This window comes from Eschrichtius robustus, chromosome 16 (assembly GCF_028021215.1).
Source record: "Eschrichtius robustus isolate mEscRob2 chromosome 16, mEscRob2.pri, whole genome shotgun sequence".
NCBI lineage: Eukaryota > Metazoa > Chordata > Mammalia > Artiodactyla > Eschrichtiidae > Eschrichtius > Eschrichtius robustus.
Window position 1 is genome coordinate 16,084,867 of NC_090839.1, and position 25,218 is coordinate 16,110,084.

General features: G+C 47.5%; 1 long non-coding RNA gene across 2 annotated transcripts in view; it reads left to right on the forward strand.

Moving 5' to 3' along the window:
• The window catches only part of LOC137750104 (uncharacterized), a 68,011-nt gene that overhangs the window by 24,819 nt on the left and 17,974 nt on the right, over nt 1-25,218 (forward strand). The window lies entirely within an intron of this gene.

The window sequence follows — 25,218 nt, forward strand, 5'->3', positions numbered from 1 at the left end:
CAGGGAAGCCCAAGACATGAGCTTTGACTGTAGAATTTGGCAAAGATAATACTAGAGGTGGTGTCACGTGGTGGCCGGAGAAGGCTTTGGCCCCCATCATCTCCCCCAGTACGCCAAATCTCAACGCAATGGAGCTGGACAGCAGAAAGGTCCAGAATGAGCACTTGGCAAGGAAGAAGAGTGATTTGGTATTGGGTGCAATTCCAGGAGAAGGAGTTGATGCGGATGGAGGTTGAAGATGAAAATGTGGGATTTGATCATTTATGGCTGGAGGAAGTGACTGAGGGTGAGGGTTGTGCGTCTACAGACTTGGAGAGAAGGAGATACAGTGTTCTTTATTAATGCTTTTGTTTGAGTCAGAGACATGCCTAGGGTATTTTACACCCACAGTGGATCATTTTGGAGCACCCATCTCCTTCATACAACAAAGTATGATCAGTAATCATTGAGATGAAACACATATGTTTCATGTATGAACTAGAATTTGCACTTACCAGGCAAAAACATTACACTTTGCAGTTCACACTGTTTCACTTTTCTAAATTTTAGACACAAATCAAAATTCCAAGGAGTCGCCTAGAATGACAGACTTGAACTACGTGTGTCTTCGTCTTCACCATCACTCTACAGTCATTGTTTCTTTGAATCTACTAGTGAGATGCAGAAATATGTAATACCGTAGGGTTGGAGACAGGAACTGTACTTGGAGCAAGCGCGAAAGATTTCGAACTGTTAGGAACTGATGCTCTTTGTGAACATGTGTTCCCGTCTCCACCTGTGCTCGCGGTAACCGTATTCCTAGAAATTCTCAGATTAACTTCCATGTAGAAGAGGTTTATTAAAGGATAAGAAATTAAAATGTGCTCATTTGAAGCTTACCTACATAGTATTAAAATTCAGCAGTCACCACAACAATTGTTTAGAATGTACACCAATAAAAGATATTTTCAGGATGCAGCATTTTCCAACTGACATTATTTAGATTTGCCAGTGCATGGTGATAACAAAAAGCAGACTTTTTTAATCATCAATTTTATCTTTAAATTCTCTATGGACAATGTACCCCTTTTATTGTCTGTACCCAGGGAAAACCACTCCCCCATCCTATCCTTGCTAGGGTCACTGGTTTTAATAACAATGAAAGTGATTGTGTATTGAGCACCCAGTGGGAGCTAGCCCTGTGCTAAGTACATTTTATAAAAAGTGGTGTTTCTAATCTTCACAGTCCATACCTTTAAAAAAAAAAAAAAGAAATGAAGTTCAGAGAGGTTAAATAAGTTGCCTAAGGTCACACAGCTAGAAAACAGAGGCAGATTTTCAGTGAAGGTTCATATGACTCCAAAACCTATGTTGTGGTTATTTATTTTTGCTACTGCTCAGAGACGTCTCTGTGGCACATATTTTTTTAAGTTGAGGGGTAACATAAACAGAAATGCCTACAGTGCAGTAGTCTTAAGTGTACATCTCAACAACTCTTCACATATGTACACACCCCTGTAACCACCACCCAGGTCGAGATACATTTCCAGAAAGTTCCTCATGCCTCTTCCAAGACTATACTCTCTGCCTCCCAAGGTACTCACTATTCTGACCTCTGTTACCACTGATTAGTATTCCTGGGAGGAAGAGTTTTGAACCACTTCTTCCTCTAAGACAAGAAGGAAGACCAGAGAAACTAGGAGGCGAGGAGGAGGTGGAGAGAGGCACATTGCTCACAGCGATATCGTATCAGAGGAGGAGTCCCTCCCCCACCAGTGAGGGGGTGAGGCCGGGCGTGCTTTCCAAGGGGAGAGAAGGAAACTCGGACAGTGCTTCCCAGAGAGGCAACAAGACGCCAGTGGAAGTGTTGCCTCCTGCCGGGAGGGGCCCCTCGGATTCAGAGCATGTGTTTTTGCTTGGAACTTGTTCTCTCTAAATAACTGAAGATGGGTGAGTGTGGACAGCGGGCGGCCCTGGGACCTGGCCAGTTCAGGAAGCCCGCGGGTTGGCAAGCAGGGCGTCGGGTGATGAGTGTGAGTGATGAACCGTCCGTACGTGTTCAAAGGATTGAAAGTCCGCGGCAGGAGCTGCCACTGTGCTGACTGATTACTGTGGTTCAGGCCCTCAGACTGCCAAGTTTGGCGCTAGAGGGATGAGATAGTCCAGGGAACTCATGAGTCTTTTGGCTGCTGCTATAGCGTGGCCCCCGCCCACTCCCCCCCCCCCACCCCCCCGTAAGACCCTAGAATGAGCACTGTCGCTCTTTGCACTACTGGAAGCAAATTTCAGGCTCGTAAGCCAAAAAGTTCCCACTTCAAATCCTGGCTCCCTCAGTGACTTACAGCCCTGGGACTAGGATGCAGAAACAAAGGTGCTAAGGGAACAAACTTTAAGGAGCTCTCACTGTCAGGTGCTGACCTTGCACTTGTAGGACCTGGAGAGTGAGTGCCTCCTTAAGAGTGAGGCATCCAGGGCACAAAATGAGATTATGGTACGAACTCAATAAATATGGGTTGACTAGCTAAATGACAATGTCCTATCCCAGTGTATTAATTGGGGTACATTAAGCTATGCTGAGGTCACAAATAAACTCCCAAATCTCAGTGACTTAACCCAACAAAGGTTTATTTTTGGTTGCAAATGGTCCAGTGGAGCTGGGCAGGTCTTCTCCATCTTTGAGCCGCATCTTCTCAAATCATCCTTCCCTACTCAAACGTGTGCCCTGATGCATCAGCATAATTCAGTTGCTTGTTTGAAGTGAAGAATTTCAGACCCCCCACCCAGAATCAGGATCTGCATTTTAATGAGACCCCCAGGTGATGTGTATGCACATAACCGTTTGTGAATCACGTTCTCGACCAGTGGTCTCCAAGGTCACCTTAGAGAAGAGGGGAGGTGAAGGCACACTGGCCCTTCACTGCCTCAAACTGGAAGTGATGAGGCCCATCTCTTCTGCTCATATTTTATTGGCCAGAACTAGTCGCATGACCCCCAAACTTGACTGCAAGGGAGGCTGGGAAACCGATCTTTGTGTGTCCACGAAGAGGAATCTGAGTGAGAGACATATGACATGTCATATGACATTGCTTCTCTGGCCTTCGGTTTCTGCATTTTTTTGTTTGTTTGTTTGTTTCAAGGCAGCCTTCTTGCTCTTTCATACCTGGGCCAGGCCTAACATTTTAGGGTCTAGGAAATGCATCTTAAAACTGAAACTCGGGAAACACATCTAGATCAGGGCACAGCATATGGGAGGCAGGAAAAAATGTCTGCAGTCGCAAGGATGAAGCCAGTTTCAGCCATTCACAGCTTGTCAGCTCCCTCCATGCCTTCCTCCTTCGTGTTCATTGCACATCTACATGCCAAGTCCTGTGCAAGAAGCTGTAGAGGTTGGGGGGGGAGGGATGTGAATAAATGCCCAACACTGGGACCTCACTGTTGTTACACTAGGTAGTGGGGACAGAGAAACCCGAAACAGACCCTGACCCAAACACGGCTGGGAGTGAGCAGGGTCAGTGCTCCCGTGGCTGGACATAGCCGCGTGAGAGGGGACCCCTGTACTCTGGGAAGATCAAGAATCAGTCACTTGAAAATCCCAGCTCTGACACTTGCTTCGTGGCTGTGTGTAAGTGCCCTCATCTCTCTGGGCCTCTGTTTCCCCTTTTTGGAAATTGAGATCTATAGCAGAGCCTGAGGGATGCCCGTTTCAATATCCTTTCTCCCCTCCTTCCTTCATAATTGAACCCTGATTTTATTTGGGGTGGCAGTGCACTCAGCTTTGCGGCTAGGCATGGCCATGTGACCAGGTCCCAGCAATAAGATATAAGCAGAAGTGCTGTGTGCAAATTCTGGGAAGGCTCCGGCAAGGGAAGGGCATCCCTTTTGTCCCAGCACCACCACTCCTCACTTCCTCCTGCTCCAATCAGTCGTCAGATGTGATGGTGAAGCTTGACAGCCATCTTGGACCGTGAGGGTATCTTGAAGATGGACCTTAGGTGCAGAGAAAAGAAGAGGAGAAATAGAGAAAGCCTGGATTCTGATGACATCAGAGCTGTGCCATACGCACCCTGGACTCCACCTATAGATTCCATTCGCATGATTTAAAAAATAGCATATGTATTATATATAAGAATACTCTTAGAATATTAACATAATAATAATATTATATATGTTATTCTGTATGCATGTATGGGGTTGGCCAAAAAGTTCGTTCGGGATTTTCCGTAACATCTTCTGTAATTTTTGGCCAACTCAATAATATATGCATGTTTATGCCCCCTTGTTTAAGCCACCATTGTTTTGAGTATTGCTGGTATAAAAGTGTTATTGAGTTTTGTTATTGATCATGCATCTAGCAAACTTGCCAAACTCTCTTACTTGTTCTGATACGTTGTCAGCTTATTTAGTTAGTTTTTCAAGGTAAAGGATCACACCCTCTACAATGAACAGTTTTATCTCTTCTCTTCCAATCCTACACCTCTTATATTCTCTCCTTTTAGCTGTAGCCTGACTTTGGCACTTTGTGTTAAGCAGTAACGGTGATAATGCACATTTTTGGCTTGTTCCTGATCCTGACATGCACATGAAGTTTCTCCACTAGGAATCATATTTTCTGGAGGTTTTTGATATTAATATCTCTACCAAAGGAAGGAACTTCTCTTATATGTTCCCAGTCTGCTAAGATTTTTAAAAAATCATAAATACCTAAGGATCTTATCAAAAGCTTTTTCTGCATCAATTGACATAATCACTGGATTTTTTTTTTCCTTGATCAAATGATGCAGTGAATCACACTGGTGGATTTTCTGATGTTGATGTATTTCTGGGATAAATTCTTCCTGATGGTGAGGTATTATCATTATTTTAACACATTGCTGAATTTAGTCCACTAATATTTTAGTTAGTATTTTCCGTCCTGTATTCATAAGTGAAATAGGCTTACGATTTTCTTTTATTGTATTGTCTTATCTGGTTTTGGCAACCAAGATGACGCTTGTCTCATGAAGTAAGCTCGGTTGGCTTTTGGGGGCTTGTGGAGGAGCTACTTGTATAAGCTAGACATTAACTGTTTCTTAAAAATTCAGCAGAACTCACCTGTAAAAATGTCTGGGTCTGATTTGGGGGAGTATGAGGGCTCTGACTACCAATTCAGTTTCTATAATACTGATTGACTTGTTTAAATTCTCTCTTTCTTCTTGGGCCAATCTTTTGGCATCTTATAACTCTCTAGAAGTGTATCCATTTTCCCTAAGCTTTCAAATTCATGACTTATATAACTGCTATATAACTATATAACAATAGTTTTAAAGTTACTTTTAATCCTTAAGTCAATATTATTCTCCTTTTTCACTCTATATTTTTACTTTATTTATTTGCATCTTATCTCTTTTTTTTTTTTTTTTTTTTTTTTTGCATCTTATCTCTTTTGTCATGATCAATCTTATCAGGACTCTGTCTCGTATTAATTTCATCCCAGAAGCAGCTTTGGGTCCTGCTGTTCTTCCATATTCTCCTTTTGTTCTCTAGTTCATTGATTGGCTCCCGAAAGGTGTTCTGTTATGTGCAGCTGAACCTTATTTTTGTCCTTGCAATACTGAGTCGTTCCACATCTTCAGCGAGGTCACCTCCATCAGGAAGGTCCAGAGAGGGGGTCCAGCCAATGGCCATGACTTGCCCAAGTCTGGGTTCCTGCCCCAGAATGCGAGGCTCCATCTCTTCCAGACTGGCAGCCCTCACACTGCCCCTGCCTCTGGGCATGTTGGGAGGGGCTAATGGGAGAATTGCTGCTGCCGCCTGCTCCTCTGTCCTGTAAATAGCCAGCCCCCAGGCGCCCCTCTATGGCCTCTTCTTCCACACATTCCTCAGTCTGGGCAGGAGTTCAGAGGTCTGCTCCTGGCCCTGAGATCCCAGGTGTCACGATGAGCTTCCCCTCCCGCATCCCCAGGACAGCTGCGGGGCTTGAACTGTTTAACACTTGGCTTCAGTCTGAGCTGGCGGGGTTCTGCGTGCAGGGACTGATGTGGTCCCCCCAAGGAGGGGTGGGACGTGTGCTCTCAGCACACGCATGTGACTGTCTCTGCATACACCACTGTGAGCTGGGGTTCCTGGCAAGGAAGTGGTCCTCATTTGCTGGGTGAAGGGGTTGGGGCAGGAGCTATGCCGAGGATGCAGCTGGTGAGGCAAAGATAAGCCAGCTGGGGAGTCGGAGGAGGTCACGATGGGACATGGGCTTTCCAAATTGGCATGAGGGTTTATTTACAGACATCGAATGCCAGGGAAAAGGCACTGAACCTGGCACATGTTAGATGCTAGATATATGTATTTGTTGCATAAATGAATACATGAATGAGTGAATTGGGGGACCCAAGCTTTAATCCCAGCTCTGTTGCTGTACATTCTTGGGGAAGTTCTGCTTTAATCCCAGCCCTGTTGCTGTACATTCTTGGGGAAGTTCCTCGGCCTTTCTTGGCCTCAATTTCCTAATCTGTAAAATGGGAGAGGGATGAATTCCATACTTTATAGTGCCTCTTTCTCTAGGGATTTCTGTTTCTATGCCTGGGAACATTTCTGGAGTGGCAGCTCTGACCTGGATGGAAGTGTGCAGGCTGGGCCCTCAAGAATGCAGAGTTCTGAAATGTCAGAAGCAGAGGTGGGTCCTATAGATTCTCTGATGTCTGAATAATTACCAAAGTTCAGGAGATCCAATTGACTTGGAACTAGTTGGTCAGGAGGAACCAGGCACCAGGGCAGAAGTGGCTTTGCTTTCGGCCAGACATCCCTTGGAGGAGGCAGATAACAGGTTAGGTTACTGCTTCCCCATCCAAGAGCCCCTTCATCATTCAGGATATCCAGTCTCCAGGAACTTACTTCTCACTGTCTGAGCCCCTACAGGTGCCATTATCTGTCTAATCCATCCATCCATCCATTTGTCTATCAGTCCATCTGCCCATCCACTGATTCATTTGTTTACCTGTCCATTTATCCATTCATCTGTTTATCCACCTATCCATCCATTTGTCCATCCACCCATCCATCCATCCATCCATCCACCCATCCATCCATCTGTACATTCATACATCCATGCATTCATTCAACAAACACTGAACGTAGTGGGCCATGCCCTGATATGAGATAAATAATAAAAAGCAAGGTCTCTGCCCACAATGAATTCACAGACTACAGGGGAAGATAGAGACAAGCAAAGAGATGCCGACAGCAGAGTAAGTGGGGAGTACCAGGTACTGAGGGCAATGAGAAGAGGACCCAGCCTGGGAGGTGGGAGACGAGGCTTTGGAAGTCTTATTGGAGGAGGTGACATCCGAGATGAATCTTGAAGCAAGAATAGGAGTCTAGGCAAAAAGGCAACACAGGGAGACAGAGAGAACAGAGGCCTGAAAGCAATGTGAGAGCAGGGGTGTCTGGGGCGCTGTGAGTAGCTGAGTCCGGATGAAGCCTGGAGGCCTGGTGGGAGGTGAGGGAGATGAGGCTGGAGAGGCCTGGCCTGTGTTGGTTGGGGAGGACACTTGTGACTGGGGTGGGAATAGGGGCCGAGAACTTGGGGTATCCAGGGACCATCTGGAGGTGTAGAAAAGCTCTGGGTCAGGCATCAGAATGCCAACTTCCTTCCTCCCTCTCCCCTGAGTGACCTTAGGCAAGTTACCTCACCTCTCTGGGCCTCGGTCCCCCTGCTGTGACAACCCTGTGACAGGGTTGCCCTTTGTGGCCTCTTGGGACCCTTCCAGCTCTAAGGACGTCCTTGAGTTACATGCGGTCAGCAAAACCAGTAACCACATGAACATCTGGCCTGGCCTGAGGAGCAAGTTAATTGTTCCCAGCCCCTGTGCATGTCGAGGGGGGGAGCGCCTTGGTTAGGGGGGCCCTGGTGAGGGGTGGCCCCTGTGGGGCTCCCCGTCCTGGGATGACAGGATGTGCCAAGCAGGGAGTGAGTCACCAACCAACCATCAGCTTGGGCCCCAGGGTTCCCAGGTGCGGGAAGGGGGCCCCATCCCCTGCTCCTCGCTGCCCAGAGCCCCCTTCTCAAGCCAGCAGACCCTTGTTCAGAAGAAAATCCCATTTGAAACTCTAATAATTAAAACAGGCCCAAAGAAAGTTGTTTGGGATAAATCAGAGGGTGGGAGCCCTTGTCTGGGGCTCTGGACCCTCTCCCACTCCTCGGCAGCCCCTGAGGCCCTAACCAAGGAGCCCCTTTGAGTTCAAGGGTCCAAACATCCTCAGGAGGGGAGATTGGGACCCAGAGGGGGAAGGGGCTGACGCTGGGGTCACGCATCATGTTGCCTTGCTCCTCTCCTCCCTGGGCTCTGACCGCGCTTCCCCAGCCCTGGAGGACGGGGACTAGAACAAGCACCTCAGCGCAAACATCACAGCTTCTCGGTGGCACCACAGGGAACGTGGGCTAGAGGTGTGCTCTGCCCCAGACAAGACCCCAGCAGGTTTTGCCTTCATCACTGGGCCTGTGTCTCCCCAGCTCTACAGTGGGAAGGCCGGTGAGAGATTAGAAACAACTAGCATTGATGGAAGGCTTACTGTGTACCAGGCATGAATTTAATCCTCACAGCAACCCTCTAAAGGATGCATCATTATTATCCTCGTTTCACAGATGGGGAAACTGAGGCACCAAGAAGTTAAACAGCTTGCCCATGTTCACGTAACAGGTAGGAGGCAGAGCTGGGATCTGAACCCAGGTAGCTGGCCCCTGAGTCCTTGCTCTTATCCACTGTGCTGTACCGCCTCTTGAAAGATGGCTTGGAAGCATCTTCCAGTCCTTATTGTCTGGGATTCAGGCAGTGAGCTAGAAGTGGTTCAGAGGGAAGGGAGAAACTCAGTCACATCCTGGCTCTGTCACTTGCTGTGTGACTTTGGGTGAGTCACTTCACCTCTCTGGGCCTCTGTTTCCAAGCAGGGATGCTGTGAGAATTGAAGGGCTGGGGTAGCATTGCCTTCAGGGATGGCACACTCACTGGGACTGATGGTCCTTCAGTCTTCACCCACGGCCCCTTCCTTGTAGCCACTGTCTCGGTGGGGAGAGGCAGTGGCCACAGTTGAGACTTTCCCTTCCATCTCCAAGCTGCCTGGCTGGGTCTCCAGGAGAAGTTGTTTCCCTAACCTCCCAACCCCTCAGAAAGGACCAACAGGGTTGGTTCCAGCTACACCCTCCCTCTTGGCTCAGAGCCCAAGACCTGTCCCCTTAGAGGCCAATTCCTCCTCTGACACCCAGGTGGGCATATGAGCTGCCCAGGCTATGGTGAGGGGCGTCTAACCAGCTCCCAAGAACCTAAGTGGGTGCAAGTGGGACAGAGAGGCCCTGATACTCCATCCCATCAGTGCCACCAGCCCCCGAACAAAACACTTCATTACTGGAAGCCCAGCCAGGCAGAGGGGGTGGAAGTGGCCATGTGGCAGGAAACCGTGCAGGGCCAGCCAGGCCTCAGCCCTCGAAGCCAGCAGCCCGTGGACTGACCATGCTGGTTTGGCTCACTGGGGTGTTTACGGAAACGCTGGCCCTGAGGCCGGCCTAGCTGCTGGCCTGGGATCCCCTGAGTCACCCCCAGGCCTCAGAGTGCCAGCTTGGCAGGGGACATCAAAGGCTGCAGCTGAGGCCTTGTTTTCCTCCACAGCCCACTTGGGGAGTGGAAAGTTGAGGAGCCCGGCAGTCAGTAAGTGGTGGAGATGGGCAAGGTCTTCAGATCACGCCCTTTCTGGACCCTGCTGGAAAGCGGCATCAACTCGGGAGAGGTGTGGAGCAAGTGGCCTCTGGAGCTGGGCTGCCTGGGTTCAAATCCTGGCTGCACCCCTCTCTGGCTATATAACTCAGGGTCGTTTGCTTAACTTTTCTGAGCCTCAGTTTGCCTATCTGTAAAATGGGGATGTGATAATAGTACATACTTTCCAAGGATGATGACATGATTTCATATTTGTAAAGTGCTTAGAGCAGTGGCTATCACACACTCAGTGCCATAAGTGTTTGCTACAGAAATCGTTTCAATTTAAATATTATTTGTTGAGCCTCCAGGCCATGATTGAGGAGCTAAAGTTATGGAGGTACATCAGATTTAGATCCTGCCCAGGGTGCTTCAAGGTCAAGGTGAGGGACGGAGGTTGGAGGATTAGGAGGTTGGGAGGGGGGTGATTTCCCTAATTACAGTCACGATGGTAACTAATGGGTAAATATCTGCCTCTCCAGCCTCTGTTTTTAAGAACTGGGGCCACATGAGTCCATTCACGGCTCTATCCCAGTGACCAGCACAGAGACTGGCACCAGGTGGGTACTTAAACCTGATGTGGCATGCGTGGGTGAACACCTGATGCGTTTTGAGCCCTGACCGTGGTACTGGCACTGAGCCCAGAGCATTACGTGCACGGCCCCCTTCCTGTCCCACAGTGCCCCAGTGGAGAAAGTCGGATCATTCTTTCTGTGTTCAGAGAAGCAAACTGAAGCCCCACTGGTAGGTGGCAGAGCTGGGACTGAACTCACGTCTAAGTTCAAAACCTGCCTTTTAATTTTTTAAAAAATTAATTTATTTTATTTTATTTATTTTTGGCTGCATTGGGTCTTCGTTGCGGTGAGCGGGGCCTACTCTTCGTTGCGGTGCTCAAGCCTATCACTGTGGTGGCTTCTCTTGTTGCGGAGCACAGGCTCTAGGCGCACAGGCTTCAGTAGTTGTGGCACGTGGGCTCAGTAGTTGTGGTACACGGGCTTAGTTGCTCCGCCGCATGTGGGATCTTCTGGGACCAGGGCTCGAACCCTTGTCCCCTGCATTGGCAGGCGGATTCTTAACCACTACACCACCAGGGAAGCCCAAAACCTGCCTTTTAAAACACTAAGCTACCTCTTGTCTTCCCCAGATGCCAGCGTGGCATCAAATTACACAGTCCCCCTCAGGCCTGGGAGTTCAGAGTTGTGCCATTTACACACCTCATTCCTGCCCGAGAAGATCCAGAAGGATCTTGGGGGAAGGAGGACATTCTAGGCAGAGGGACCCACCTGTGGAAAGGCAAAAAGGCAGGACCAGCCCTCTGCACTAGTCTCCGCAAATAGCCTTGAATGCCAGGAAAATATTTAGATGATCCTGTGGCGAGGGAGTTCCCAAAACGTCCTGAGCAAAGCTTGTACAAGGCCAGATGCACAAGCACTCTGGTGGCCAGGATGGAAGATGAATTACCGAGGAAGGGGGTCAGAGGCAGGGAGAAAATGAATTTGTACAAATAAACTAAGCATCATTCCTGAGCTGTCTCCCCCACGTTGAAACTTACCTACCCTGTGTTCACCTCATCCAGAGCTGTGTGTGCATGCCTTGGGGGCCCAGGGCCTGGGCATAGAGCAACCAGGGTCCTTGGAGCCTAGAAGCATGCCTTCCTCCCCACCCATCCAGCCCCTGCAATGACGTCCTTTTGGGTTAATCCCATTTTGGCCACAATGGCTGCTAGCAGAGGGAGGAGGCACAGAAGATAAAGGTGATTGGGGTCAAGTGCCCACAAGACCCTTAGCAGCCAAGCCTCAGCCCCCAGCCCACCTAGGATGCAGACAAATAAGTGTTCAGATCTTGGACCTACCATATACTTGGACCTACCTGACTTGGTGCCTTGAGGTCTTCCTCATTCATAACATACAGACAATAATACATGAGAGGGCTGTTGTGAGGATTGACCAAGATCTCAACGTGAGGCGAGTGGCACAGCACTGGTCCAGAGTGAATGCTGGATAAATATGAGATCAATGTCATTATTATCACAGCCTGGAGGCAGAAGCCACTCCCTGGCCTGGGAAGAACTCAGAAACTGCCTGTTGTGGCTTGATAATGCCCAGAGGGCATCTGGGACATCCCTCTGTCCCAGGTACCAGGGACCTGACTTAGCTCAGGGGGGTCGGTCTCCCCCAGTGGCCTTTGGGGCCCCTGCCTGGAGCCATCTATTTGCTCCATCACGTGAGTTGTGGGATTAGATCATCTTGGTGTGTGTGTACTTTAACGAGGCTCTCACCCTCAGGCTACTGCAAGTGCAGGGTCAGCACCTGAGAGCCAGCACCTCCTTAAATGCTATGCTCTGGGCACCTGGCTTGCCTCACCCTAGCCCCGGATCTGTGCGAGGTTGGGATAGTAGTTATCCCCATTTGATAGATGTGAAAACTGAGGTTTCCCCAGATTGGGCACCTGTCCAATGTCACACAACTGGGGAGGAAGAGGCAGACCCCGGTCTCTTTGCTTTTGAAGTCTAGGGCTCCATTTACCCTGAGGACCTGCCTCCCAGCCTAGGATGGAGGGACTCAGTCCATCTCCCCAGAAGGCCCAGCAACCTGAAGAGAAGCGTAGAATCGGCCTCCTCTGCTGGCCAGGGCCGCTGGGAACGCTGGCCTGCAGGGTGGAGGCTTGGATATTTCTCTACACATTCCTAGGGGTTAAGTCTGGGGACCCAGGCTCCCGGCATCAGCCATCACGTTCCCCAGAAGGAATCTCTATTCATAACAAACCCCAAAGGTCATTTGTCTGGGAAGGAGCCTTCTATCTCCTCCCCAGGGAGGGAGAGAGGGCCCCAGCCTTTATGGAGACCACCTGGGTTCCCAGTGGGGCTGCCCTGCTTCTGGCTGGCCTGTGAACCCCTCTGGGTCTCATCTGTGGATGGTGCCTGGATGGGACAGGTGGACAGAGAGGATGAATGAACATCCCATTTGAAGCAGCCCCTAGAGAGATAAGAATGTGTGGACTCTGGACTCAGCCTGTCTGAGCTCAAATTTCCTTTCACTCCCTCCTAGCTGTGTGGCCTTAGGCAAGTTACTTTACCTCTCTGTACCTCAGTTTCCTCTGCTGTAAAACAGGGATAATAATAATACCTACTGCATAGCGTTGGTATGAGGATTAAATGAGATTCATTCATTCAACAACTGTTTATTGGAGATCTACCAGCTTCCGGGCAGTGAGTAATATGGCAACAAGTAAAAGAGACAAAACTCCCTACCTTCAAGTTTTTAAAGAGGAAGTAGCATGACGAATATTATTTTCTTTAGAAAATGCTGGCACCAAAAAAATAAAGCAAATATGATAAAATGTTAACAGTTGTTAAATCTAGATGATGGGCAAATGGCAAATGGGTGTTCATCATCTGTATTCTATGCTTTTGTGAATGTTTGAAGTTTTTTTTATAAATACAAGGAAAGAAAGGAAAGAAGAAAAAGAAGTAAGAGAATGAAAGGTAGAACGAAACAAGAGAGGGAGAAGGGAGGGAGAAATCGTTGCCCTTTTGAAACTTAAAATCAAGTGGGGGAAATAGACAATAAATAAATAAGTATAATAGGCTGCAACAGTTAGTACTTTGGAGAAAAAGAAAGAAGAGGGATCAGGCATTCGCAGGGGCCGGAGATTCCATTTTAAACCACGTGGTCAGGGAAGGCCTCCCTGGGAAGGTGACATCTGAGAGTAGAGCTCAGTTCTCCTGGTTTCCAGACCTGGGTCCTCCCAGTGTCCACGTCCAGCTTCTACCCAGTGAAAGAATCATGGTAAAAGCCCAGAATCCAAGACTCTTGGGATGGTGAAATTTTAGAATTATGTGTCTCAATTCAAAATTCCGATGAGCAGGAAAGTTAATCTAAATTTTTATGACCATACCCTATTTCCTATGTGGACAGAAAATTAATCTTAATCAATTTGGTTTACTCCGCCCACTCCATCATTTGCGTGCCCGCACACACACTTCCCCTGTGATTGCATCTTGCTGAGAGGTTGTTTCAGGCCCTTTTTGGCTTCAACACACCACATGACCATTTCACCATTCAAGCCCTTCCCCACTCTCTACTTTTGGACTCTTCAAAGCTCTCTGGGGTCACGCTGACCCACGAGATTCAAAACATGCTCACTCATAGCATTTTGTCTGGCTCTCTTCCTGATTTCTTATTTGGAAAAAAGGAGAGAGGGGAGGGGAGGGCTGTGCATCAGTCAGGGTCAGCCAGGTTAGGGTGCAGTAAAAACCACCTCCAATCTTGCTCCTTAGCCACTCATGCTGCGTGTCTGCTACAGCCCCACGCTATGCCTCCTCCCTCCAAAATCCAGGCTGATGGAATAGCCACCACCCCCAAATATTGTAGAGCAGAGGGACAGAAAGGCATCAAATCCCACCTTTCTCTGATTCACGAGGTTTCACTGTGCCTCAGGTCCCTTCGGGAATGGTCTTTTTGGGGAGAAAGGGGTACTTTTGAAACCTAAAAACTTGCTCTCTGCTTTTACTGAAATGTCCACTCCCCGAGTCAGTGGACGCTCCACGGTCTACCTGCCTGAGTAGGGATAGAAAACACAAAAGGGAAAAACGCATGCAGTCTTAAATTCCTAGATTTTGAGTATCGTGCAGTCTTAGATTGCAATCTAAGAAAATGGGATCTGAGAATCTTACCATCACAGACTTTCAAAACTGAAAGGTCTTTGAATCCAATATCACTTCTCATGCGGGAGTTGCCTCTCTCACCTTCACAGGTAGCTGCCAGCCTTCGCTCGTACCCTCTCAGGGCCGGGGAGCTCATCACATCCCAAGGCAGCCTACTCCGTTATGGATCAGCTCAAAACATTCAAACGTTCTGCTTTATAAAGTGAGCCAAACTCTCTCTCGAGACCTTCCAGTCCAAGTCCCTGTTCTTTTACTGGGACAGTAAGGGTGAGGCCATCACCAGCACAGCCTTGGAGACAGGCTGAAGTAGCAGCCAGCCTGAAGTCATTGAATATTTCATGAAACCCTGAACAGCCCTGAGAGCCAAATCAATGATTCCTCTGATGCCTGAAACACTACCATAATGGTCTGTGGATCTCTATTAAGGAGGCTTATAAATAGTAGAAAGAATAAAGGCTTGGACTCAGACCTAGGTTCAAATGCTGACATTTTTTTTTTTTAGATTGATTGATTGATTGCTATGTTGGGTCTTCGTTTCTGTGCAAGGGCTTTCTCTAGTTGCGGCAAGTGGGGGCCGCTCTTCATCGCGGTGCGCGGGCCTCTCACTGTCACAGCCTCTCTTGTTGCAGGAGCACAGGCTCCAGACGCGCAGGCTCAGTAGTTGTGGCGCACGGGCTTAGTTGCTCGGCGGCATGTGGGATCTTCCCAGACCGGGGCTCGAACCTGTGTCCCCTGCATCGGCAGGCAGATTCTCAACCACTGCGCCACCAGGGAAGCCCCCCTACAGCTTTTTATAATTGAAGCAATCCCTTCTCAGAAACCCCCCCAGCAGATTTTATTTCTCCTTGGCCAAAACTGGGTTACATTCTTGTGGAAGTCTGCTAGTGCGCACCAATCACCATATTCTTTCTGGGCACACAGTTGGACCACATTTCGCAGCCCCCTGTGTGGTTAGATGTGGTCATGTGACTGAGTTCTGGCCAATGGGATGTGAGTAAAAATAACTGCACCATTTTCAGGTCTGGCCTATAGAAACCTCCTCCCCACAATCTTTGCTTTCCTTCCTCATCTTTCTGCTTTGAAAAGGACTCTGAGGACAAGGAAAGCAGAGTCACAAGACAGGAAGAGTCTCAGTCCTTAAATGGCTACCCAGAGCAGAGCCCTCCTGCCAAGACTTCTTGTGCAGTGATGTGAGGAAAAACCAAAGACTGGTGACGTAAAGCCACTGAAAGCTTATTACAGGTTATTTATTACAACAGCTAGCGTGACCTAACCAGCCAATACACATACCCATTCCTAAAACCTGGGGACTGCGGAACCTTGAAGGCTTAGCTCCTGGGGCTGGGAAAGAGATTTCTTCTAGAGCACACTGCCCACTTCTGAACAAAGGCAAGGCTCTAGAGAGAAAGATGGAAGCAGGAAGGGGAGTGAGCAATGGGTTCTAGACTTGAGCTGGATCTAAGGTCGAAGGAAGATGGGGCTTGGGGGAGAGCCGCCTTCCTCATGCACTGGTGCTAAGAGGATTGCATACAAGGAAGGGAGGGCTTCTGCAAATAGCCAGAGCTGGCCTGTCAGACCTGCTCTCAGTGGGGTCACCAGCCCCTCTGGCCACCCCAGGGCCCTTGTTGGCTTAGCTCTCTGGACCACACCCCATGGCTCATCCTGCAGATGGCAGGCAGTGAATGGGGCAACTGTAGATTCATAACATATGGTGGCTCCGCCTGAGGAATCTGAGTTTCTTAGAACCCCTTGCTTGGGGACTCTTAGCCTATAGAGCGTCAGGCATGAAGGGGCCTGGCGGGCTGGGCCTGGCGGGCTGGGTGGAGTCGTTCAGGCTGCTTCTCCCTCCTCTCCCTGGGGAGGGGAATTTGCATGGTCATAAGAGACCAGACTTGGGCATCTCAATTCCACAACTTCCTGGGCTGGTCCCCTGGACAAGTGAGCCCACCCTCCCTGGGGAGGGGAATTTGCATGGTCATAAGAGACCAGACTTGGGCATCTCAATTCCACAACTTCCTGGGCTGGTCCCCTGGACAAGTGAGCCCACCTCTCTGAACCTCAGTGTTTGCATCTGCAGAATGGGGGAATAAAATTAGCTCCTTCCACATGGGTGAAGAGGAAATGAAATCACCGATATAAAGTGTTAAGCCGAAGACCTTGAAGCCAGTCAGTGCTCCTTAAGTGCTGGCTGCCCTCATCTTCGCTGGAGGGAGGTGTCCACCTCCAGATTCTGTCACCGCCCCCTCCCCATCCTGCATCTCCAAGGCTAGGGTTGACAGGGGCCACAGCACTCCCAGAAGAGCTTTCTCTTCCCCGGAGCAGATGTACTGGATGCAAGCAGCCCTGGCAGGGTTGGTCCTAGCCCTGACTTGTCCTCTTGCCAGGATGTCACCAATCTCAGTTTGCCAAGCTTCAGTTTCTTCACCTGGACGACGAGCACAGTCCGCCCCACCCCCCCAACACACAGATTGTAACAGAGCTCAACGGAGGCAGTCGATCGATCGATCGTTGGGCTTCAGTAGCCAGACTCCACAGGCGCCCAGCCCTGTGTTCGAATCCCAGCTCTGACCTTCTCTCATTTTGTGACCTTGAAGATGTCACTGATCTAAGGCTTGGGGGCATTCAAATGGGTTAACACTGGCTCCTACCTCAGAGGAGGGATAAAATGGGACCAAGGATATAAAGTGCTCAGCTCTATGCCAGGGACTTGGAAGGGCTCAGTTAAAAATAGCAATTATTATTATCGCCTCTGGTCTCAAGATTTTGGAAAGTACGGAGAGGGCTATAAATCGAAAGGTTCTTAGCTCAGTCTCCATGAGATACATAAGAGGAAAGTTCCACCCTCACCTTGAGGCCCTCTGAGTCCCCCGATGCCCCCTGCCTCAGATGGCTCTTCCAGAGCTCATTTCTGCTACCCTCTTCTGAGAATTGGAGCCACGAGGGAGGCAGCATGGTGAGGGGCTGGGCGTCTGGAATCCTGAGTTCCAGTTCAGCTTCCACTGCTCTCTGGCTGTGTGACCCTAGGCAAATGCATGCAGGCTCTACCCTAAGGACCCATCGGCCTATGACATTCACTGACTCCTTCCTCACAACAGCCAGTGGCCAAGGAGGGAGGGTGTGGCTCCCTCTCGGGGTCAGGGTCAGGGTCACTGCTCTGTGTGGAATCTGGGCTCTGCCTTCCAGAACTGCCTCTCCTGATGCCTGGAATTCCACCATTCATGACTCATGCCTTTGGGAAATCAGTGACCTCAACCCACTGTGTAATAACAATAACAGTCCCTCATGGCTTTTCTTTGCTGATACTCCTGGGTCTCAGTTTGTCTCAGCACGCTGCTGTGATGTAGGCAGTGAAAGTGAGGATCAGGGGCAGAAAGCGAGGCGCCCAGAGCTACACAGCAAGTTAGTGGTCGAGTCTGGCATCCTGTCTCCTGGCTTCTTCGTCAGTGCTGTTTCCCTTTCAAACAACTTTCTTTAAAAATGCCGCCCCTGACATTTGTGCAGCCATGTTCACAGCAGAACCATTCACAACAGCCAAAAGGTGTGAGCAAACTTAAGCATCTATCGACAGATGAATGGATCAGCAAAATGTGGTCTATACTTGCAACAGAATATCATTCAGCCTTTAAAAAGGACATTCTAACAGGCTACAGCAAGGAAAAGATTATAGGACATTATGCTGCGCAAAATGAGCCAGTCACAGAAGGACCAATATTGTATGATTCCACTCATATGAGGTCCCTAGAGCAGTCAAATTCATAGAGACAGAAGGTAGCAAGGTGGTTGCCAGGGGCCGGGGGAAGGGGGATGGGGAGTTAGTGTTTAATGGGTACAGAGTTTCAGTTTCACAAGATGAAAGTTACAGAGATGGATGGTGGTGACGGTAGCACAACAATGTGAATGTACTTAATGCCACTAAACTGTACACTTAAAAATGGTCAAGATGGCAAATTTATGTTATACATGTTGTGCCGAAATTTTAAAATAAAAAAAAATTTGCTGCTTCTAAGAGGAAGATGGTAAGTCCTAACATTTTGAAGGACATGTCACTTAGTTTACCATGATTTGTATCAGTCAGTTAGTCTAGGTCATGCTGCTGTAAGAAAGAACCCTCAAATGTGGCTACTGAGTCAAGCACTTAACCACTGCTCCATTACTGCCTCTCACACCAAACCGTGTAGCCCCTGGAACCTTCTTCCTTGCTGTCATAAACCTCTCCCTCCTCTGTCTGCACCGCAGGCCCAGGATAAGGCAATGGAATCAGTCAGATTCACCCTTGACTGGCTGTGTGGCTGTGGGCGGCAAGCCAGCTAACCTCTCTGAGCCTCAATTTACTCATCTGGGAAATGGGGCAATAACAGAACCTCAAGGGGAGAATTCAAGAAGCATGGAAAGCATTTACCGTGGCCTCAGGCATGCTGTCAGCCTGTGGGGATATTTAAGCCTCAGGCAGAGTTTGACCCTCAAGTTCAACAATCCCATGAGAAACACCTTCTTCCTGCCAACCTTGCGTCAGGGGCAGGGAATGGGTGGGATGGGAGCCAGAGTCTGTAGAGACAGTTGTCTCGAGCCTGAAATACTTTTCTCCCCAATAATCTGTTTTCAATCTCTCATTTCTTTTTTTCTTTTTTTTTTCTCCTTTTTTAAACTCATCCTGCCAAAAAACAAGCATGTAAGTGTGTGTCAGCTCCCAGCCCAGTCAACATATCACCCTTTGGGAATTTCTGCTTTAAATGCAGCGGTGCGGGACCCTTCAATAAACCACATGCGTTTCAACCTCCACACCTTTGCACGGGCTGGTTCTCCTCCCTGCCACTTGGTACCCTGTGCCCTGGGTCTATTCCAAGCCTGTTCACCATCTCTCAAGGCTCGGCCACAGGGCCCTCTCCTGCAGCAGCCCCTCTGCTCTCTGTCTCTCCCGTGTTCACAGGACCCCTACAATTTCCCCAGGTCTGGACACATTTTGAATTCTTGTCTCCTCTTCTTATTTATCCTCTTTGAGGGCAGGGACAGTGTCATCCACTTCTCTGCCAAGTCTGAGGCTTTCATGAATCAGAGAGCCTTCATGACCACCATATCAGTGGGAGATGATGATGATTATTATCCCCATTTTACAGATGAGAAAATGGAGGTCCTGAGAGCAAAGGTGAGTGGTCACACCGTTGGGGAATCGGGACCCCTCTCCCCTAGGTCCCTACCTTCACTAAGCCTCCCTGCTGGAGGCTTAACCTGCATCAGCAGGGAGTGGGTGAGTGTGGCAGTGGCCTGCAAGCTCTTCTCTGAACTGTTTCCTCCTCTTCCTGGACACAGAGCTGGTCTACATCTCCCAGCCTCTCTTGCAAGGGAAGCAAGGCCTTTTTGGTAGACTTTCCATGCCTCTTTGTGTTACCGAGTCCAAGCTCACTCTGCTCGCCTCACAGCAGGCCAATGAATCAGAAACAAGGTGTCGAGTCAGGGAATACGACTTTATTCGGAAAGTCAGCAGACCAAGAAGACGGCAGACTAGTGTCTCTGATAAACCATCTTATCTGGGTCTGGAGGCTAGTTTCTTTTACAGAATCAGAGAGGGAGAGGTGGTGAGGAAGTAAAGTAAAAGGGCCATCAGTCTTGCAAAACTTCCCCCCCCCCACCCCCCCTCGAAATGACCAGCCGAGGTGAGGGGATGTGTTAGTTTCTTTTTTCTTGCAGCCATTCACAGGTGCACAGGGTTCCCTGAGGCAGGCCATTATGTATGATTATAATAACAAAAGCAATGAAAAGCAAAGGTCAGAGTCAAAGAAACAGATCCAACGGGGAGTCTGATTTAGCCTTCCCTGTTACATTTGCAATGCGACTTCGTCCTGGCTCCCCCGTTCAAGAGGTGGATTCTGTTTCCCTCAAATAAGGTTTGGCCTTGGGTCTCTCTCTAGTCAGTAGAATGTGGTGGAAGCAACCTTGTGCTAGTTCTGGATGCGGCTTCTAGAAGCCCTGCAGCTTCTCTCCGTCCCTGTCTCTGTTTCTCTCTGCTTCCTCTGCCAGCCTCAGGAGAACGGGAGGGCACGCGGAGTGGAGCCACGTTGTCTCAGCCAGCTTTTAGATGACAGACAGGTCTACTGTCTGTCATCTACTGCTTTAAGTCACAAACATGGTCTCCACTCAAATTTTAAATGTCCAGTCAAGATACTCAAGGCAACTACTAACTTGATTTGGTTTTAGACCTTCTCCCCTCGTTTTTCCCGACAGTGGGGAAGATGGACGGAAGTTGAGGCGGGGTAGGGGTGTGGGTCTTTCTCCCTTTCTCCTCCCCTCCCCCACAGGAGGGGCAAGGGGACTCGATGGAGATGGCAGCACTGTTGTGGGCTCCATGGAGACAGTCATCTCTGCGGGGCTGCCCCTCTCCTCCTGAGGGTCCCTGTCGCTCCTTGCTCAGCCCTGGGAATCCAGCATTCAATGCCAGCCTCTTGCCCCTCTGAGAAGCCCTACAGGACAGGACCCAAGATGACCCCCTGCCAGCCAATCCCGCCCCCCCCATACACACACAGAGCCCCCATTTGATCTAGAAACCCTCCCAGGTCCCCTCGCCAGAAGTGCCACCTCTGTTTCACTGTCGCAGGTCAGAGCCCCTCGGCTGGGAGCTGCAACCCCTCCTACACAGCAACTCAGCAAGCACCACCTCCACCCCCGCTCCCTTCATCTTCTCTGAGTCCATAATGGCTGAAGACACGAGGCCGGGGATGGGTCCTGGTCCACTTCCTTTGTAAGTCCTTTGTACGTGTCACTTCTTTCCTATCTCTGTGTCCTCTGCTTAACATTTTGATATATTTAAACATACGGGAACATCACTTCTACCCTGTTCTCCCCTTGGTTTTTATTACCCATTATATCTTGAATATTCTTTCTCACCTTTCCTTATAGACACCTCACTTTTTAAGTTGTGGTAAAATGTACATAATATCAACTTTACCTTTTTAACCATTTTTAAGTGTACGGTTCAGTGGTATTAAGTACATCCACGTGGTTGTACAAACATCACCACCATCCATCTTCGAATGCTTTCCATCTTCCAGAACTGAAACCTGTCCCCATTAATCAGCAACTCTCCATCCCCTGCTCCTCCCAGCCCCTGGCAACCACGCTTCCGCTTTCTGTCTCTATGAATTTGACTCCTCTAGGTACCTCTTTTTTTTTTTTTTTAAATTAATTAATTTATTTATTTTTGGCTGTGTTGGGTCTTTGTTGCTGCGTGCGGGCTTTCTCTAGTTGCAGTGAGCGGGGGCTACTCTTCGTTGCAGTGCACGGGCTTCTCATTGCAGTGGCTTTTCTTGTTGCGGAGCACGGGCTCTAGGCACGCGGGCTTCAGTAGTTGTGGCATGCAGGCTCAGTAGTTGTGGCTTGCAGGCTCTAGAGTGCAGGCTCAGTAGTTGTGGCGCACGGGCTTAGTTGCTCTGCGGCATGTGGGATCTTCCCGGACCAGGGCTGGAACCCGTGTCCCCTGCATTGGCAGGCGGATTCTTAACCACTGCGCCACCAGGGAAGCCCTAGGTACCTCTTTTAAGTGAATCATAGAGTATTTGTCCTTTTGCGACTGGCTTACTTCACTTAACATAATGTCCTCAAGGTTTATCCATGTCGTAGCATGTGTCAGAATTCCCTTCCTTTTTAGGGCTGAATAATATTCTGTTCTATGTATATACAACATTTTGTGTATCCATTCGTACATCCTTGGACACTTGGTTTGTTTCCATCTTTTGGCTACTGTGAATAATGCTGCTATGAATGTGGGTGTACAAATATCTGTTCAAGACGCTGCTTTCAATTCTTTGGGGTATTTACCCAGAAGTGGAATTGCTGGATCAAAGGGTGTATGCATTTCAGGGGAACTTCTTATGGTTTAACATCTATACAAAGCTAAGCACAAATCCTAAGTGTTTAGCTTGGTGAATTTTCGTAGAGTGATCACACTCTTGAAACCAGTGCCAGACCAACCGAAGAATAGCCCACAGAAAGTAGCCATCATCCTGACTTCCAACATCACAGATTGGTTTTGCCTCTTTTGAAATTTGTATAAATGGAATCATACCATATGTACTATTTTTTGTGTGTGGCTTCTTTCTGAGCTTCATCCATGCTGCTGCATGTAGCTGTTCATTCCTTCTCACTTTAGTGCTCCTTGTGAATATACCACAATTTATTTATCCATTCTACCATTGATGGGCATTTAGGTAGTTCCTAGTTTGGGGATATTTCAAATAGTGCTGCTATGGAAATTACTAGTACAATGCTGTCCGCTAAAATATACTGTGATATATTTTATCACACAAAAGAATTGAAAGCAGGAACTTTCAATCAAGAGATTTTTGTACACAAATGTTTATAGCAGCATTATAACAGCCAAAAGGTGGAAACAACCTAAGTGTCCATCACCTGATGTTTGTTTATCCAAACAAAACATGGCACATAAATACAATGGTATATCATTCAGCCTTAAAAAGGAATGAAATTCTGACACGGGCTACAACATGGATAAAACTTGAAGCCATTATGTTGAGTGAAGTTAGCCAGTCACAAAAGGACAAGTATTGTATGGTCCTGCTTATATGAGATACCTAGAGTAGTCAAATTCATAGAGATAGAAAGTATTGATAGAATGGTGGTTACCAGGTCTGGGAGGAGGCAGGAATGGGGAGTTATTGTTTAATGGGTGCAGAGTTTCCATTTGGGATGATGAAAAATTTCTCGAGATGGATGGTGGTGATGGTTGCACAACAATGTGAATGTACTTAAGGCCACAAAGTGGTACAGTTAAAAATGGTTAAAAGAATAAATTTGAGACATTCACAGAAAGATAGACAAGATGAAAAGGCAGAGGGCTATATACCAGATGAAGGAACAAGATAAAACCCCAGAAAAACAACTAAATGAAGTGGAGATAGGCAACCTTCCAGAAAAAGAATTCAGAATAATGATAGTGAAGATGATCCAGGACCTCGCAAAAAGAATGGAGGCAAAGATCAAGAAGATGCAAGAAATGTTTAACAAAGACCTAGAAGAATTAAAGAACAAACAGAGATGAACAGTACAATAACTGAAATGAAAAATACACTAGAAGGAATCAATAGCAGAATAACTGAGGCAGAAGAACGGATAAGTGACCTGGAAGACAGAATGGTGGAATTCACTGCCACGGAACAGAATAAAGAAAAAAGAATGAAAAGAAATGAAGACAGCCTAAGAGACCTCTGGGACAACATTAAACACAACAACATTCACATTATAGGGGTCCCAGAAGGAGAAGAGAGAGAGAAAGGACCAGAGAAAATATTTGAAGAGATTATAGTGGAAAACTTCCCTAACATGGGAAAGGAAATAGCCACCCAAGTCCAGGAAGCACAGAGAGTTCCATAAAGGATAAACCCAAGGAGAAACACGCCGAGACACATAGTAATCAAATTGGCAAAAATTAAAGACAAAGAAAAATTATTGAAAGCAACAAGGGAAAAATGACAAATAACATAAAAGGGACCTCCCATAAGTTTAACAACTGATTTCTCAGCAGAAACTCTACAAGCCAGAAGGGAGTGGCATGATATATTTAAAGTGATGAAAGGGAAGAACCTACAACAAAGATTACTCTACCCGGCAAGGATCTCATTCAGATTCGACAGAGAAATCAAAAGCTTTATAGACAAGCAAAAGCTAAGAGAATTCAGCACCACCAAACCAGCTCTACAACAAATGCTAAAGGAACTTCTCTAAGTGGGAAACACAAGAGAAGAAAAGGACCTACAAAAACAAACCCATAACAATTAAGAAAATAGTAATAGGAACATACATATCGATAATTACCTTAAACGTGAATGGATTAAATGCTCCAAACAAAAGACACAGGCTCGCTGAATGGATACAAAAACAAGACCCATACATATGCTGTCTACAAGAGACCCACTTCAGACCTACGGACACATACAGACTGAAAGTGAGGGGATGGAAAAAGATATTCCATGCAAATGGAAATCAAAAGAAAGCTGGAGTAGCAATACTCATATCAGATAAAATAGACTTTAAAATAAAGAATGTTACAAGAGACAAGGAAGGACACTACATAATGATCAAGGGATCAATCCAAGAAGAAGATATAACAATTATAAATATATATGCACCCAACATAGGAGCACCTCAATACATAAGGCAACTGCTAACAGCTATAAGAGAGGAAATTGACAGTCACACAATAATAGTGGGGGACTTTAACACCTCACTTACACCAATGGACAGATTATCCAAACAGAAAATTAATAAGGAAACACAAGCTTTAAATGACACAGTAGACCAGAGAGATTTAATTGATATTTATAGGACATTCCATCCAAAAACAGCAGATTACACTTTCTTCTCAAGTGTGCATGGAACATTCTCCAGGATAGATCACATCTTGGGTCACAAATCAAGCCTCAGTAAATTTAAGAAAATTGAAATCATATCAAGCATCCTTTCTGACCACGACGTTATGAGATTAGAAATGAATTACAGGGAAAAAAACATACAAAACACAAACACATGGAGGCTAAACAATACGTTACTAAATAACCAAGAGATCACTGAAGAAATCAAAGAGGAAATCAAAAAATACCTAGAGACAAATGACACTGAAAACACGACGATCCAAAACCTATGGGATGCAGCAAAAGCAGTTTTAAGAGGGAAGTTTATAGCAATACAAGCCTGCCTCAGGAAACAAAAAAACCTCAAACAATCTAACCTTACACCTAAAGGAACTAGAGAAAGAAGAACAAACAAAACCCAAAGTTAGTATAAGGAAAGAAATCATAAAGATCAGAGCAGAAATAATTGAAATAGAAACAAAGAAAACAACAGCAAAGA